Source organism: Marmota marmota, unplaced genomic scaffold, assembly GCF_001458135.2.
Source record: "Marmota marmota marmota unplaced genomic scaffold, marMar, whole genome shotgun sequence".
In the NCBI taxonomy this organism is placed as follows: domain Eukaryota; kingdom Metazoa; phylum Chordata; class Mammalia; order Rodentia; family Sciuridae; genus Marmota; species Marmota marmota.
Genome location: NW_025999932.1, coordinates 44,070,559 through 44,083,089, shown reverse-complemented (window position 1 = coordinate 44,083,089; position 12,531 = coordinate 44,070,559). Strand labels below are relative to the sequence as shown.

The window sequence follows — 12,531 nt, the reverse complement described above, 5'->3', positions numbered from 1 at the left end:
GCGGGCCGCGGGGCTGGGACGGGGGAGGGCCGGGGGCTGTTCGGGTGGGGGCGCCTGCTGCTCGCCTGGCTCGCGCCACTGGTCGTTGCCGGCTGGTGACATGCTTGTGAGCTGCAGACGCTGCTGCCTCCAAGGTGAGCCAGGCACCGACTCGCCAGCGGCGTGAGCAGAGCTCGGGGTGGCGGTGGAACTGGGGGCCCGGATGGATGGAGAGGCCTGACTTGGCCTCCTTAGCTTCTCCGCCTGCCGGTGGTCTTTCCTTTGCTTCGGGGCCGCCTGAAGGCTGCGCCTTCTCTTGGCTGTGGGAGGCGGGAGGGAGTAGTGGGGAAGGGAGGAAGCCAAAGGCCCTGGGCCCAGAGGGAAGGTGGTTCCTGAGTGTGAAGCAGGAGCTGCCGCCCCACCGTATGTCAGGCTCAGCTTCCAACCTCGGGGTGGTCTTCAGAGCCCGTCCCCAGGTACGTGGTGGGCGTACTTAGTTTGTGTTGGTGGTGTGCGACTGAGAGCCTGTATAGGAAGAGTACGACGTTGCACATTGTCCCCAAATAGCATTCTTCACTGCCAGAATCCCTGAGCTCTGGACTCGAATTTTATATCAGAAACCGAAGCGTCAGGCGGCTCCTCTGAGAATTTATATTTGCGTTAGCTGTCAGGTTCTCTCCTAGGCCATTAGTGGCTTAAGTGATGGCCATTCAGTATTCCGAATGATAGGGATGACTTATTTTATTCCATGCATCTAAGCTGCTGTATTTAAAAAAGGTATAGATGTAATAAAAGCATTAAAAAACCCCCAAACTTTTGGCAAAATGTCAATGTCACAATCAACCATCACGGTGGTAGGACTTGGTAATGTTTTTTTTTCTCTACTGGTGAGAAATAACTGCTGAGGCACGTAGTTAATGGCCTTCGTGTATACTGAAGTTAATAATTCCAAACCTCTTTTTGGCATTGTAATTATTCATTTGCTTTTAAAAAGCTTAAATTTTCCTTAGCATCCTCCCACCTTGTTAGGAATTTATTATGTTGGTTAATAAATGATTTTGTTATATGTGAAAATACTCAAAGAATATTCAGAAAAGATGGGAATACGTAGTTATGAAAAGTGATTTTGTTTTAACGTTTATGACGTTAGAGTAAATGGTAGCCCAGTGCCCACATGATTGGCAAAATGAAATAGTGGAATTTAACCAATCTTTTAAAATGCATTAACATCTTTCAAGTATTATTCTGGTTATTTATAGTTTTTAATGTTCCTTCAGGCATAACTGACCCAAGAATTGACAGTGAATTTCACTGTTAGTTGTGGTGATGAGTAATTTATGAGAGATCAAAGATTGTAAGGGAATCAGGCAAGAAATTGGTTCCCAAGCTGAGCTAGTGATTAGTGCCCACAAAACTGCGCTATTGCAAAGACTGATACTTTGCAGTATACTCCTGGACCGGTTATTATTTCTCTGTTGGTGAAGATGTAGGAGTTGCCTAGGATCCAGAACCAACAGTGAGAAATTTTCTAGCCTTCTCTAGCTCTGAACTCCAAGGGTAAGTCTAGAAGGTGAAGAAATTCTCCTTTGCCTTTGAGGATGGAAAAATAAACAGTACTTCAAGACAAAACAACAACACCTTTTTTTTTTTTTTAATTTTTTTTTAAATTCTAGGAACTTACTGTCTGGAAAAGGAGCTGAGACCAATTCAGAAAAAATGTTAAAAGTCATTTAAAGGGAAATTTCCACCTATAAATAGGTATGGAACTTCTGTCCATATATGAAGAAAATGTGAAAAAACTTAGAAAATGTCTTTTGTCAAGGGTAAAGGAGACCAATCTAGATGAGGAAAGTTCCTTCCCATTCCATCTTGGCAAACTGATTTTCAGAGATAGAAAAACGATTTGTTGCTGATATTTATACTCTTTTGGCAAGGGTTTCAAAGTTTTGGGGCATTTGTTGCTTTGTCTTGCCTTTGTAAAGTAGTTGAAGTAACTTTGGATAAAGCAATTACCAGTTAGGCAAACTGGTATTTTTTTCTTTTTGTCAAAGCAACCACTTGGAGGGAATGAGAGGTGGGGACAGGTCAGGAAAAGAACTTAGCTTGGTTGTGAGGAAAGGGTGTATAAACTGGTAATATGGTGAAAGGAAAGGAAAATGCTTTATTAGATCCAAATATCTTCATTTTTTCCACTTATTCTTTTTTTTAAATTGTTTTTGTAGTTATAGATGGACAGCATGCCATTATTTTGTTTATTTTTATGTGGGGCTGAGGATCGAACCCAGTGCCTCACACGTGCAAGGCAAATGCTCTGCCACTGAATTACAGCTCCAGCCCTTCCACTTATTCTTTTATAAAAAATATTCTGTTAGCTGTAAATTGACACAGTATCTTTATTTTTATTTATTTTTATGTGTTGCTGAGGATCAAACTCAGTGCCTCATGCATGCGGCAAGTGCTCTACCACTGAGCTACAACCCATCCCTTTCCATTTATTCTTTTTTTTTTTTAATATTTATTAATTTATTTATTTTAGTTTTAGGCGGACACAACATCTTTGTTTGTATGTGGTGCTGAGGATCGAACCCGGGCCGCACGCACGCCAGGCGAGCGCGCTACCACTTGAGCCACATCCCCAGCCCCTCCATTTATTCTTATACATAAAAGTTCATTAAAAGTACTTCCTGTTATAAAGGCATTTGAAATGTGTAGATAAGAACTTGGACATGACAAAAAGAGGAAAATTAACACTTTTTTTTTTTTTTATTTTTAATAGTTTGGTAATGTTTCATGGGGGAAAGTAGTTGTGTGATAGCCTGGAACAGAAAGATGTTACTTCAGTGAAAATGAGTGATAGTGTTAAGGGTTTGGGTTTTGAAGTCACTTAGACCTGCTAATTAAATATCTCTGAGTTTCATTTCCCTTATCCTTGAGAGTAAAAATATCTACCTCAGAAAGTTACTTTGAGGCACATAGTCACTGCTTACTCAGTGTTTTTTCTTTGACCTCCCTTGTTGGCTTAATAATTATTTGGCTGCAAGAAACAAAAAGCCATTTGAATTAGCTTACTTAAAAAAGGCATTTGTCATACAGTTGGAGCACTGCCTCTGAAGTCCATTTTGTGATTCCAGGTTGGGGTCCTAGAAACCATAAAGTCTTCAGGCAGTTAGTTGCTCTTCCAGTTTTTCCCTGGGAACATACTGTCTCAGATCTCTGGTACTCACTGCATGCCCGTTCCAGTGTTTTTCATATTAGCCTTCCCTTCAAGGCTCTTGTTTTCTGCTTCCTCATTACTTTGGTGTGCTAGAGCATCTACATGAGAATCATTTTTGACTTTGAATCATGGTTCTTAACAAATATCTTCAAAACTCAATTCTAAATTTATATTGAGAGAACCTGATTGGTTAGATTTCTACTTCTTGTCATGTTGGTTGCGGTAGGGGGAAGATGGGAATGGGAAATTAGTGGGGAGGAAACTTAGTTGTGTTTCACAGATTGTAGGGCTATATTTTTCAGACTACTACAGCACGTTCTTTAAGAAAAGTGTGGATGGGGAGGAAATGATAAGTACTTTGGGGTACTTTTAACATCCTGTGGTTTTTCTAATAGCAGTGAATTGAACTTGCTGTCAGCTTGGTAATGATCTAACCAGATCAATGATCCCTTTTTAGGACAAATTCTGGGTGTGAGAACTGGACAAATTACTTAAATGCCTTACTTTCCCTGTGTGTAAAATGAGTGTAATAACAGCACCTTCTCCTGTGAGAATTATGAATTCACATGTGCAAAGCACTCAAGGTCTAGCTGGCACATGGCAGCCACAAGGTATATGTAGGGTGTTAGTATTTATCGGGTGCATACGGTGTGTCTGGTACTGATATCTGGGCATCAGGAATGTTCAGAGCTGAATATCATTTCTGCCCTCAAAAGAGTTTAGAAGTCTAGTGGTGACCACTTATTTAAAACTATTTCTTGACTTCAGTGACTCTAAATTCTTCACACTGCCATTTATTTATTTATTTATTTTTTAACCTTCCCTAGAACCCTTAGATTCTCTTAATTTATTGTTTGTCCTAGTCTTTGGGCTCAGCTTTCAAGCTTTGTGTTGTGTGCATGGACGATTCTTAGAGTAACATTTGTGGCTTTGTTTTAGTTGCCTTTGGGTATTATGTTGACATAAAACACCATCTTCCAGTTATTCTAAAAAATGGCAAAAGCTCTACCTTCTGTTTTCTTAGGCTTGAAATTTTAAAGTTGTCTTTCAGGCTTTTCTTGTCAGTTAATAGATTCTGTGTGGGCTTACAGGGTACCTCCTATGTGCCAAGCACTGGACCATCTGCAAAGGAGATCCATTAACATGTTCCTGCTACTGGGCAGCTACTACTGCTACTGGTAGATTTGACTGATAATGAGAAATGTGTTACTGGGTTAAAATCTCTTTATGTCAGAAATAATCTTGTTATGGGTTAAGAAAATTATTTCAATTTATAGATAGCATATTTACATTGAAAGCATATGTGAAGCTTTAGTATTTTGAGAGAGAGACTATGTGTGTGTGTGTGTGTGTGTGTGTGTGTGTGCGTGCGCGTGCACTCATTTTTGGCTGTATAGGGAGATTTGAAGTCCATAGCAATTCCCACTTAGGATTTGTCAACTAGGCCCATGCTGATAATTTAAAACTGACAGACTGGGCTCAAACATGCCTAGAAGTGAGTTCTAACCTAGGAATGCATTTGAGAGACCAATAACTTTTTTCCTATCGATGTTTCAGAAAACTCATGGAAGAACACATATCCCAGGATTAATTTTTCAAAAAGCCATCGAGTAGGAATTTTCTATCTACTGATGCCAGTTTTGCCATTAAATGTTCCTTGGAATTTCATGTTCTTGATGAAAAATTTCTGTGCTTTATAGCTTATTCAGTTCAATCAATAATAGTTGTTTATTGTGGGTAAGGCATGGCCTTAGAATGTAAGCTCTTTAGAGCAGGGCTTTTCACAGTTGTATTCTAATCACTAAACTGCTACTAACTTCAAAATTCCCTGGTAAGTATATGTGTTGAGTGTCGTCAGTGTTTGCAGATCAATGCAGGGCATAAACTACTATACATATAAGGCACTAGAATGTCAAAATGCTAAAATAAGGCAGCCTTTCTTCCCAAGGAATATTTGGCAATACTTGGAGAATTTTGGTTCTTACAACTGGGTGGGACCTGCTGGCATCTAGTAGGTAGAGACTAAGGATGCTGTACAGTGTCCTCCTTAAAATGCACAGACAGCCCTCTACAACTAAGAATTAGCTAACCTAAAATGTCAATAATGCTGAGGTTAGAATACAATGTATGTTTTACATTTAGGAATGAGGTGATTCAGGAGTAAAAAGAGGGCAGAAACTATGAAGAAGCAAGTATCTTAATCTGCAAAGGAGATCCATTAACATGTTCCTGCTACTGGGCAGCTACTATCAAGAATTAATGTCAAGAATACTCAGGTCTTTTTAATATAATTGAAGACAAAATAGTAGTAACTGATAGCTGTTGTAGTTTTAGATTTTATAACTCAACACCAGGTGTGTGCTCAAGGGAAGAGCCGAAATTCCTGCCTTATAAGGCATTGTTTTTACATGTTATTGCATTGTGTTCTTATAGCAGCCCCGTGAAGGTGAGCCTTAGCTTTCTTCTCTACAGAGAGTAGGATAGCTTCACCTTTATTCTGCTGTTCATTATTTGATATTATTCTGTTTTATTTTTCTAGTGGCTGCTCTAGGGATTACAAGACAACTTTAAACTTATCAGTCTTCCTTGAAATGATATCATTTCATGGATGGTATTGAAGTCTTATGCTTATTTTTTTACCTTTCTCCCATCACATCCTTTGTGTGCTATTTTGTCATAAATTTTACTTCTGTGTCTGTTATAAATCTTATAATACATTGTTATTTAAATAGTTATTTTTTAAGAGACTTATAAATGAGAAAATAACTTTTATATTACCATTATATTTACCATGTCAGGTACTCCTTACTCATTCATATAGATCCAGATTTCCATCTGGTATTGTTTTTGTTTGCCTCAAGAATTTCTTTTCATGGTTATTCTAATGATGATCAACTGGTGATGAATTTTCATCTTTTCTTATGAATAAGTTCATTTTGCCTTAATTTTTGAAAGACATTTTCATTAGGTACGGATATCTGGGTTAGCACTTTTATTTCCCTTTCTGCTTTAAAGATAGTGTTCCATCATCTTTGTTTTCTGACTTGGGTAGGTAGGAAGTCTGTTGTGCTTTGTTCTCTGCTTTGTGTACTCCCCCCACCCATTACTTTTAAGATTTTCTCTTTATCACTGGTTTCTAGTACTTGGGTTATGATATGCCTTGGGGTGATTTTCTTTATGTTTATTCTTCTTGGTGTTTATTGAGCTTTCTTGGATCGGTCACTTTTTATGATTTTCTTGTGTCCTCTCCCTCACTTTTTGGGACTGCCTTCCCCACCCCCACACCTCACTTTTTGGGACTCTGTGTACCAACCATTTTTACAGTGCTTAATGTCACTGATGCTCAGGGTTTGTTTTTATGCCTTTCCCTCAGTTTTATTTTGGATAGGTGTTTTTCTTTTTTTCTTTTTTGTCTACAAGTAAACACTGTCTACAAGTTCACTTAACTTTTCTTTTTCAGTGTTTAATCTGCTATTGGTTGCATCCACTGTATGTTTCATGTTGGCAATATTTTATTTTCTAAGTTCAGTTTTGGTCTCTTATATTTTCAGATTCTTTCTTTAATCTTGAATCATGTTTTTCTCTCCCTTTTTGAGTGTATGGAACATACTTATACTATACTATGACAGTTTGTTTTCTCTTCATGTCCGGATCTCTTGTCATTTTTGGGCCTCCATTTATTGCCTTTTTCCCCCTAGTTATATGTCATATTTTTCTCCTTCTTTGCATGTCTCATACTTTTGATTATATGCCACTATTGAGTTTTATGCTGTTGCTTGCTTAACTTATAATTCCCAAGAGTATTAATTTTGTTGGGGTGAACATTTAGATTATTTGTAATCTGTTGAATTGTTTCAAGTCCTGCTTTTTAAACTTATTTGTGGATGTCTAGAAGAGCCTGTAGTAGTGATGTCTCCCCCCACCCCCACCACAAAGACCTCTTCCTTCTGAAGAGTCTATCCATTGGTCGAATATCCTACAAGGTTTTTCAACTCTGGTTAGTGAAAGTGTAAACTATTCTGAGCTCTGTCTGGCTCCAGATATTGTTTGACTTACTACTCCCTGATTGTTATTTCCCCAGCTTCAGGTACTTAGCACAGCGTAGTTTTTAGCCAACTATTCTAATATAACTCTTTTAGATCTATTGTTCTCATAATATTCTCACTCTGGTACTGTGTCCTACTGTGTATAGCCACCCTGGTTTCTCCAAAATGTTCTCTTTGTCCAAAACTTACTGAGGCTGCTAGACTACTTGGTTTTCCTGTCCATGTGTTGTGCTCTGGAAAGGCCACAGGTGTTTCCCTTCCCTTAGGGATGTCACAGTCCTGTATTACTTCTTGTTTAATGTTTGCAAACCAAAGTTGCATATATGTATGTATGTATGTGTGTGTGTGTGTGTATACCTTTTTTTGTATTCATATTCAACAGAACATTGATTTTTAACACCTGACCATTTTGCATTTAGTCAAAATGTGTATTTGGAGCATATTTAAAAATGTAATCGCAAATATTATAAAACAAATTGTTACAAACTTTTAAATGTGTTTTTACAAATAATTCCATTAAGTGTAGACCTCAAACATTTAAAAGTGTATTTTGCTTTTTAAAATAATATTTTTATTCAGCAAGTGTTTGAATGCCTATTATAAAGTACAAATACATAAAGCACTTTTATGCTCAGGGAACTCACAACAGGAGAGAGGTATGCAAACACTGACACCAAACCACTTTGGGAATATAAAGGAGGTAGTACTATTGGACAAGGAGGGAGAAATGATAAGCCAAACCTTCCTTAAGTGGGGAGGTCCTTGAACTAATGTGTGAAGAGTTAGTTTCACTTCAGCTTATGGAAGTGAGAGGGTAGATTTGAGACAGTTTTAGGAGCATCACAGGTTAGGGCTGGGGATTTACAAGGAACAATGCTCTGTAGGATTGGGGAGAAGGTTAGTTTCTTGGCTTATTGTCTGAGGTTGGTTTCTGGCTCTTACTGAAACAGAATACAGGAGGAAATTGTTTAGGGAGAAAGTTTTATTTAGATTTTGAACAACTAATTTTAGAGTAATGGATTGTTTTAGTCTATTTTGTGTTGCTATACCAAAATACCTGAGGTTGGGTACTTTATACAGAAAAGAGATTTATTTAACTATGATAGTTTTAGAGGCACAAAGTCCAAGGTTGGGTAGTTCCATCTGTTCAGCCTCTTGTGATGATCTTCAGAGTATATGACAACATGGCATATGACATCATGGTGGGATTGTGTAGAAGAAGAGATCACATAGTGAAACAGGAAGCCAGAGAGCAGAAGGGGCCAATGTCTCTTTCTAAAGACTCCCTTCTTTGAGTACTAATATAGTCCCATGAGAGCTAGTATCCCCACAGGGTAACATTAATCCATTTATGAGGTTGATGCTCTCAGGTCCTAATTACCTTCCATTAGGCCCCATTTTTTGAAATGTTCCACCACCTCCCAGCACTGGTGAACAAATCTCCCAACACATGGACTGCTGGGGTACAATCATAACCAAACTGTAGCAAGGATATTTAGTTAGAAGTGTCTCATAGAAAATTGGATATAAGGAACTAAAACTGGAACACAGAGCTGAACTGAAGATATAAATTAAGGGAGTTAATTCGCACTGTTAAAACCAGAGGTAGAGGTAAAATATCTTTGGAAAACTAAATAAAATGAAAACCAAAGAGGATAACAATGGAAGGTAAGGAATTATTAGTATTGGAGTAACAAGTTTTGAAAGAATGTAGGGAAGGAAACCCATGTCTGGGTAGAAAGATGTATTTCTCAGTAGAAATTATATAAAATATTCATTAAAAATATGGATTTCTGGGTTCTAGGTAGACCCAACTCTGTACTTCTGAGTATGTGTTTGTGTGTGTGTGTTAGTGTTAGAACTAAGCTGATTTGTATGTGTTCTGAAGTTTGAGAATTGGTGCATTAGGAGGCAAGTCTAGATAGAACAATTTTGCCATGCATGGTGGCGCATGCCTATAATCCCAAGTGGCTTAGGGGGCTGAGGCAGGAGGATCTCAATTTCAAAGCCAGCCTCAGCAACTTAGCTAGGACCTAAACAACTTCGGGAGACCCTGTCTCTAAATAAAATATAAAAGGGGCTGGAGATGTGACTCAGTGGTTAAGTGCCTGTGGGTTCAATCCTGGGTATGGGGGAATAAAAAACAATATTGTTGACTAGAAAGGTATTTTATACTCTTGGCATGGTTAATTTTCCTGATATAAAAAGGTCAAGTTACAGGTGATGTTGACTTGAACACTTCTTAGGCCAGAGGACAGAGAGAAAATTTGGGGAATATTTTTTATTGTAAAAGAATTTATGTGTATCCAGAAAAATACAGGATATACACACAGACCAAAAAGCAAACAAACAATAGACCACACCCATAATTGCATTTCCCCAGATAAAATCAGTCTTTACTCATCTAGTGTGTGCCCTCTTTTGTATTACATATGTAAATACACACTTGTAGTGACATAGATTTTACACAAAAGAGAAAAATGGAAGCATGCTAGAATAGGCATATTTTACTTAATCATCTATCATCTTCCCATAATATAGGTAGATGACATTTTATAACATTGAAAAAAGAAAAATTCCTTTCTCGTGTTGAACCTGTCATTATTTTAGTTTACCCGGTTTGGTAAATATTTTTTGACATATCTTGGTGAACTTTGTGCATGTATACATGTAGGGTAAGTTTTATAAGTGAAGTTGTGGGATAAAAGAACTATGCTTATTCATAGTGCCCTATGTCTCTGTTCTCTATTGTTTATAATTGTTTCTCTAATTACTTTGTTTCCTTTTACATTCAGCAATTTTTCTTATATCTATTAAATATTTTCTATATTAAATGTGTTAAGTTTTTTTCCTTAATATTTTTTTATTGCTTCTAGGGGGATTTCAGCTGCTTAATGATAATATTTTTATTTTCTAAATCTTTCCTGAGCTCTGTCAGCTCACATTTCAGCTTTTTGTACTTTCTTGACTCTGATCTGCTTTTTTTTTTCCAATCTAGATTGGTTTTTATTTTTTATTTTGTTATAGCTAACACAGTTATTTCCCATATATAATTCTTATTTATTCACCCAGAATAGGGTATAAAATGAGAATTAAGCAAAAAGTTTATTGTAGTACAAGGGTATTTCAGGGGAAAATACTGTGTTTTTTGTTCCTCTTGTACAATGTTTAAAACTAGATTCTTAATTTATAAGACGTTGATGAAATCTTGCTCTGGCTGTTTTTCTCTCCTCCATTTATCTATGTATCATTTCCAAAGATTGTTTTTTTTTCTTTGCTTTACTAGAAATATGTTATGTCATTTCATATTGGATTCGCTTTTATGTTGTGCAGATACTTTCTAGTGGATTTTTCTTTGTGAGACAACATTTTACCTTAGGTTGAAGTAATGGAGTAGGGTAAATAGTGGAGTAAATTGTGTTTCTTCCATGAGTGAAGCATAGTATAAATGTGGAATTAAACTTAGCTTCATTTTTATTAATTTTAAACAGTGATATATCTTCTGAGGTATTATTGGATAATATGAATTTGGGGGGGTGGCATAATTATATTTTTCTGGATTTTTATTAATGTGTTCGTTTGTTTTTAAATGTTTTTTTCATAGGTCCAATTATTGGATCATGTTTGCTTTATTTCTTGACCTTGAATAAGAGTATTCTGTCTGGGCCTGCCATTCAGGAATATTATGGGTAAAGTGGACTGGGATTGCTAGCCTTGTCCAATCCAGGATGTTGTTTCAGCACTTAAGACACTCCAACTGAGGACATTTACAAGTGTGTCTTCTGCCTCAGGGGCATGACACAATTTAGGGTGGGCATTTCATCTAGATAGCAAGTCATTTTTATGGTAAAGTTTCCTGTGAGGTAGTGTTTATCTTTGTTCAGTTGACTTTAGTCAACAGCTGCAGAGGTAATAACTGATTTCCATCTCTTTTCTGGACTCCTCTTTCAGGCAAGGTTAGGACTCAACTCAGAAAGTAAAGATGTTACCTGTGCTTTACCTCTATCCTTCAGTATTGTTTGTTTATTTATTATTTATTATTATTACTTTTTTAGTGTTTTTTTTTAATGGCTGCCATTACCTCACTGTGGGAATAAACCTAAGGTTATTTAACACCTCTTCTGTTTCTGGTGTCTAGATTGCTTTTTATTTCTGTTATAAAGTTTGATGAATAGCTTCTCAAACCTTTATGCGCTATAGAGGATGGCTAAGAGCTGGATTTTGAAAATTTGAATTTGAATGTTAGCTCTGCCATTTTTTTTATGGGCCTGGGTGGATTGTTTAATTTCCTCTTGTCTTACTTAGTTTTTCTCCTTGTAAAACAGGAGTGTACAATGAGATGTTAACATAAACCTCTCAGCAAGCATTTAATTTGTTATGAACTCTAATTTAGAGCCTTACATGCTCCAGGATTATTATTTGCCTTGACGAATTCCCAGAACAATTGCTGGACCAAAGGGTAGGAATTTTTTCAGTTTTGACGTTATTATAAAATCGCCTTCTAGAAGGTTGGTGACACTTTCTTCAGGAGCAGGCTTTGAGTGTTTCTTCTTTTCTGGAATTTTTGTGTTGGCCTCTATAGTTTATTTTTTTTTTTTTAGAGGTGGGTACCGGGGATTGAACTCAGGGGTACTCAACCACTGAGCCACATCCCAGCCCTATTTTGTATTCTAATTAGAGACAGGGTCTCACTGAGTTGGTTAGCCCCTCACTGTTGCTGATACTGGCTTTGAACTTGAGATCTTCCTGCCTCAGCCTTCCTAGCTGCTGGGATTACAGGCGAGCAGCACCGCGTCAGGCTTGTAGTTTATTTTTTATATGAATTCTGTGGCATTTCCATTGCCACTAGAGGTTTCTGGTAGTTGAAGAGAACACTGTGGGAAGAAAGAATAATAAGTTGACCTGAGACAAATGAAAAGATTATCTTCTTGTTTTGTTCAGATAAACCTTTAAATTCAGTTTTGATAATTTTGGTCTTGATCATTCTGGTTCATAGGTAAATATTTTAATTTATCTTTTGCCTGTATTTTATATTTTGCAAGTGCTTCCCTTAAATTATTTTCCATTTGATTCTCACAGTAAACTTATCCAGTAAGTATATAAGTATATATCTCTTCATAATATAAATCTGTATTAACCAAGTGTCTTGAAAACCTCAGTTGGGCAATCCTTGATAAGACCAGTTTGGTACTTGAAACTAAGATTTTAAGGTTTATTAAATCTTTATTGATTCAGATTTTCTGGTTATTCAGAATTTGCATGCCTACTCTTTTTTTTTTTTTTTAATTTTTT

General features: G+C 37.0%; 1 protein-coding gene across 8 annotated transcripts in view; it reads left to right on the top strand.

Annotated features, from left to right (window-relative positions):
• Nucleotides 1-12,531, top strand: part of Akap11 (A-kinase anchoring protein 11) — a 47,759-nt gene that overhangs the window by 489 nt on the left and 34,739 nt on the right. For 2 of the 8 annotated variants that reach the window (XM_048800970.1, XM_048800965.1), the window contains exons 1-2: nt 160-455; nt 1,653-1,737. The exons of 1 other annotated variant lie outside the window; for it this stretch is intronic. The gene's annotated coding sequence lies outside the window, so the exon portion shown is untranslated. Of the gene's footprint in view, nt 1-23; nt 456-1,652; nt 1,738-12,531 lie in introns of those variants that run through there. 5 more of the 8 variants (XM_048800966.1, XM_048800971.1, XM_048800968.1 and 2 more) reach the window with 5 other exon arrangements.